Below are 6,301 nucleotides of genomic sequence, written 5' to 3'. Positions count from 1 at the left end.
GTGTTAACAGTATGTGCCAGGAATATCCAACATTCACTGCCCTAATTATTTAAGATAACAGTACCCAACTTTCAGGCAGGTATTCCAAACACAAAGGAAACTTTGAAAAACATGGAACTAAATAAACACTGCACATTTAAAGTTACAGGATGGAAAACTCAAAAGGGTTCGCAAGAGATTAGTACAAAATCCTTATATTATCTCAGACATGAAACACAGGAAAAAATACAGGGTTTCAAATGAAACATTACAATCTTTTTGCAAGGACTGAGCACTGATACATACCTAAGATAATACTTTTTCACAGCCCTGTTTACAGACTGTCAGCTTCAGTCAGTCATTAACCGTTCTCATGATTAAGCCTGAAGCATTCATAAGCATTCAGAAGTGAAACACAGTCATTAAAAAGGACCACACTTGCCCTCTCCCCATTTGCTGAAAAAAAAAAATCATTAACGCCTTCACTCCTCTCTTTCTGCTTTTTTAAAGAAAGGAAGGGGAGGGAAGAAGATTAGAGCAGAATACCGCCTACCTCATTGCCATCATTTCCTCCCCAAGAGGTCATCCACACACAGAAAACGGACTAAAACTGGTCTCTAAATTGGTTTCAGTGCTTCAGACTAGCTTAAGAGAAACAAACCATAATTAGCTTGGTTTATGTAACTGATGTAAGTTTGAACATTTAGTGTTAGTTGATTCTACACTGATGTTAAAACCACTTGCTCCTGGAGATGCCCTAGCATGACCACATCCACTTAGTGCCATTGTTCTTTCACATTTTTCAAGATAAAAGCAATAAATTTAAGTACCGAATATCAAGAAACTATAATTATGATATTATATTCCAGATAATTCTTAAAAACAGGAATTTGATGTTTTAATAGAGTTGCTTTATTTTAATTAGCTCTCAACATTAGTCCTTGGCCACACAACTTCTGTGGCTTTCCATAATTACATTTGCAGACAATCACCTTCTGGGTTTCCTCCCATCTAGAGCAAGTTAATCATCTTGTTACATAAAGCCAAATTAAATATAATCTTTCAAGAAAATATCCCTCCTCAGATTAATTACTCGAAGCAAAGCAGAAACAGTTATTGCAAGCATGATTTTAATGGAAGTTCTTATAAAATTGGAACGCTTTCGGGATGAGTGGATTAAATCTGTAAATTTCTCCTCACAGGTATGAATTTAAAATCTCTGCAGTTTTATGAGATCTTAAATTTATCAAAAGAGCCTTGACACGTTCCATGACTCCTGCTTCAAAGTAACTAAATTATCAGGAATTATTATGCTTTATTTTAAAACTACCTTCAAAATATCGCCTATCACAAAATGACTTCTGGTCCAATCGCTTCAAGAAGTTTAAAACTTTTCTCTAAAAAACTTCCACACAAACCAATCAGAAAACTCACTGTAACTGCTCTTGGTAACTAAATTTTGTCTCAACAATAAGCTGTGTAGAAACAATTATCTAACATGTTATGCTAATTTAAGTAGGTCACGCTGTTTCTATTAGATTTGCCTTAAAGCTCTTCCTAACAAATCTAGTTGCAAGAGAAGTGTTTGCCTTATTTTCTCTAAAAAGTTGTTCATTTAAAATTATGTATTAGACAACCCACAGTCTTTGAGAGACTCAACACATTCTCTGCCAGTTATACCAAAGTACAGAAGATATATTTTATATTAATTTTGTTATGCTGCAGATACACAGAGAAGCCTTTGTGAAAATACCATCATTTACAACTACACGACTGAAATTCTTTCCGTATTTGGGAGGAGAAGGGGGCTGAAGGGAGGTCTTATTTATCACCAAGCTGCTATGACTTTACTCTTGTCGTTGAAACGCTCTTCGCAGCTCCCGTGATCGTCACTGTTATCAGTATTTGTATTATGGCTGTTCTCAAAAGAGCAATACACGCAAGGCATGACTCAAAAGCGGAAGAGGTCCATCTTTATAGCTTAAGCATATATTAGCTATATTTAAATATAGTATTCATTTAAAAATAAAAATGTTTTGACTGAAATAAAATGCAATGCAAACAATAAAAGGCAAAAGTACCACGCTCTTTTTATTAAGGGATATAATTTTTAGAATAAGATAAAATAAAACAAAAATCTGTAAAACTGCAAGCCTTCTGTTTCCTTTCCAGTTCACCAAACATACGTGTGAGAAATTAAACTTTTTCCTAAGCTTTTGTTTTACTCATCACCACAGGATCAAAAACTTCAAAGTCTGGAAATACTCCCATTACTCCTTATTTACCTTATAAATGAGATATGAAAACACATGTAAAGAAGTGGTTCTAGGAGTAAATGCCATACAAGTATCTCCGTTAAAACCTAACAGAAGATGAGATCTAGCGAGCAAGTCACAATCCATCCTAACTCAACATTTAATTACTTTACATTTAATTGCAGGTGCTCACAAAGTTTAAGAAAATAACACTGATCTCTGCTTACTAAAAAATATTTTAAGCTGGAATCATAATATTAATTAGTCACCAGTAACTTATTTTTGCTTTGAAATAATATTTACATAATGTTCCACCAGCAAACATGTCCCAGACAGTACTTCCTAGGGGTACATTAAAACCAGAAACAAGCACATAAAAGGTTTAGAGCAACATCAGAAAGCAACTGTTGTATTTCAGCTGCATGGTGCTGACAAACTTTCACTCTTCTACTTTATACAAATGTAACAGTAATTACTCACATAACCTGACACCAGTTCCCACATCGTTCATTCCCACAAACTACATGGCGCAGAAGGGGATTAATTTCTTCCTGCAGTGCCACACATAATTGCTGAAATCCCAGTGTCCCATCCTGATCACTTTTCAGAATTGGCGATAAATGCCTTCCCCACACTGAACTACCAGCAAAATCAATTCTTACAACCCCTGGCTGCAAGGAGGTTTTTTGCCTACAGAAATTTTTAATCAACACATCTGCTAAGTAATGCTTTCCAGATTGCTCTATCCAATTATTTTGGATATTTAAGCAACCACTTCTCTTCTCAGATTCTCCCAGTTCTCCCTATCACAACTTCACCATCCTGGTGACTCACTCTTTTTTTTCCTGCTCCCTATTCAAAGACTCCTTGTGATCTCCCCAGTACTTCAGCTGCTGCTTCTGTCCCTGACGCCCTCCGAATTTAGGAACCATCTACAAAATGAAATCTTCTTATCATATTCAGGCATTCACAAACCAGCATTTTTTTTTTTTTTTTTAATACAAGACTAAGAAATCCTGGCCATTCCTAATGGAAGGATTCCTTCTCAACCTGTTTCAAGTTTTATTTTGGCTTTATGGAAAATGTTAAGTTCATATCTTTACCATTCTTCAAAAATCAGAACTCTCTCATTAACAAGAAATATGCAACTTTTTACATGCTAATTTTAAATTCTAAAAGGGAATAGTTGATAAATATACCACAAAAGATCCCATGAAACAGGACCACCTCTTTTCCCACGGCATTTAGATTCAACAAGCTAAAGATCTCAAACTCACTTCATAGTTACTCTATTAGACCTAAACGGTTTTCTCACTTAAAAAAGAAGGAAGGGAAGACAGATTAGTCTTTACACTAATGATGAAAAAGGAAATATTAAGCATAAAATGAGATACAATTTTCAAATTTCCAAAGGGCTACTATAATAAATTAATAGATGGGAACCTTAAACGATGGGATCTGTGTTACTGATGTCCTTTAAAGAGAAAAGAACAAGATTACACATAAGATGCCTGTGACGATTTGCGGACCTGTTTTCCAGTTTTGGTATGTCATCTAAAATGCAATAGACCCAGGGAAGTATCAATATGCTGAACAGCTTTTCTGCATAGAGAAATACTTTGAAGTTATGTGAAGCTGTGTGGACAGCTTTCATAAGGTTTAAGCTTTTGGCACAGAAAAAGTAATTTTGTAAGAAGCTCAAATTAAAATTATAATGGCTCTACAAGTATTTAAAGACACAAAAAACCTCCAATGGATTTCTCTAGACCAAGAAAACATTTCCCCTTCATGCATGACATGTTTGGTACTATAAAGAAATTACAGCTGGAATACCGGCGACTGTGTGAAACTACTACCCTCTAAAACCATACATGATACTTGAAATTCTGATTTATTCCTGATTTAACATCCGAAAATGTCAAAGTCATTCCCAGTTTACTTGTGTTCCAACAGATTAATTTTGCCATCTAAGATGGAGAAAAGCACTGCAATTCCATTACAGAAGCTTCCAAGTGTTTGTTCAGCCTAAACATACATCGTAAACTTCACATCATAAGTGACGTGTTATTCTAGAAGATTTTTCCTTCTGCATTGCAGGCTAAAAACAGCATAATAAGGATCTAGAAGACTACAGAAGATGTCCTGTGGTTTTTTATTCAAAATGTCGGAAGATAAGTATACCGCAGGTTTCACTGGACTTCTTTAAAAAAATAAAGATCATTAAAAACGCAGAAACCTGAACACCAGACCTATCCACATTCACTTTTACACTTCACCTTATTTCCAAATGCTTGTGCTTGAAAGATTTTTACATTTTTTTTTTTAAAACGAATTTAATTATCCAAAATATGCTATTAATTCTGTAGGCATACTCAAGGAAATTTAAAAGGCGCTTCAACAGTCTTAACTTAGAATTGTTTAAATGAGGAACAAGTACCACAGCATAGAAGCAGCTACTTCTAAAAAAATTTCCTCATGATGGCAGCATACGCCATTCCGATGAAGTGCTAATTGCTCATACAAAACAGTGAGATTTCAACTGCTCTAAAAATAGTATTCACTACTTTCAATTTTCTCCCTCTTCACATTGCCATTTCTACACTACTTTACAGTCTTCTTATTTAGTCCCCAGAATTCCATAGCAGTATTGTTCTACTTCACACATGTAATTTATGAAGAAAGAAGAGGTACCACCCTACAGAGTATTATGACAAGTGATATATAATTTTATGCATCTACCCCATATGCTCCATTAGATTTTGTGTCATTTGTATATTCTATTTTGAAAAGTCTATGACAACTGCACAATCTATGCATTTGCATGAATCACTAAGTTGAGGCTTCAATCCAGATCTATGAAGTTCTTCTGAAGAATGATCTTCCATCAAGCTCTGTTCGCTTTTTATGTTTCTGCGTTACAAAGAGGACAATACCATGACTTCGAAGACCCCATTATTTTCTTGGAATTAACAGTAATCTCAAAACTGGCCAGAAGGATTCTGAAAATCTTGCATTTTATCTTACTGACCTTCCACAGTATATAAATTACAAAGATTTATAGCCAGTTGTATACTTTTATAAGGTATGAAATTCATGGAGTTCAAAATCTGCATAGATTTCAGCTTATAAATAGATTATATCAATTAAGTCTGTGTTGATTAAGAATAGGTTTGAGATTAAAAAGATGACCATGCTTGGAAAGACTTTGTTTAAAGGCTATTACTAGTACAATTCACTCTTTTCAGACTCTGCTGCAAGTGAGGCATTGCTGAGGCTACTACCTCCAAAAGCTCATCACCTCACACTTCGAAAGGTCAACGTCCCTCTCAGATCAGCCACTGTGACTGTACATGTAGCTGCTCCTCGACCCAGTTCTATCAAAATAATCTCAGTTTTTGAAAACCATGCAGTAGAGTATAAAGTAACCCAGACCACTGAGACACCAGGTTACGAAGAGACAATACACAGGGTTATGCTGGCTGATCCAAGGGGACAGTAAACTCCTGGAGGAGAAAAGATGACAAGTACAGTAAGTGACCACCTCGATCTCCTGCTCAGTTGCAAGTTTCATATCTGCCTACAGCCTTTAAGAGTGCACTAAGGCCCCACTTGTTTCTCTCTTAGAACACCTACACAGAGTTTAAACATTGGAAGTGCATCTTTATTTATTTCATCTTCATATTAGTGACTAGCTGTGCTTAAATATACCTAAAAACCTTATCAATTTGTGGTTTTACACCATCTCTGATTAATTGCCAACTGCTTAAAGGAAGCAATCTTGAGACTCCATCAAACTGAAGATAAACTGCCACTCACCCTATTTCTAGATGTTAATAAAAACTGAAAGAACAAACATTCAGAAGGAAAGGAAAAAGGCCAAAAAAAAAAATCAGTCTGTTTTAATAAAATAGAAGCTAGAAGAAACACAAATAAAAATTTCTAACCCATGAAATGCAGAATGGATGTATTCATTCTAGAAGTTTAACTCGCACCACATGTTGCAATACTACAGCCTGTACAACTTGGCAGTTCACATGACTTGGAATTCCTGGACAGAGCTGGACAGA

Source organism: Fulmarus glacialis, unplaced genomic scaffold (genome assembly GCF_000690835.1).
Source record: "Fulmarus glacialis isolate BGI_N327 unplaced genomic scaffold, ASM69083v1 scaffold2524, whole genome shotgun sequence".
NCBI lineage: Eukaryota > Metazoa > Chordata > Aves > Procellariiformes > Procellariidae > Fulmarus > Fulmarus glacialis.
Note: the sequence above shows the minus strand (reverse complement) of the source record.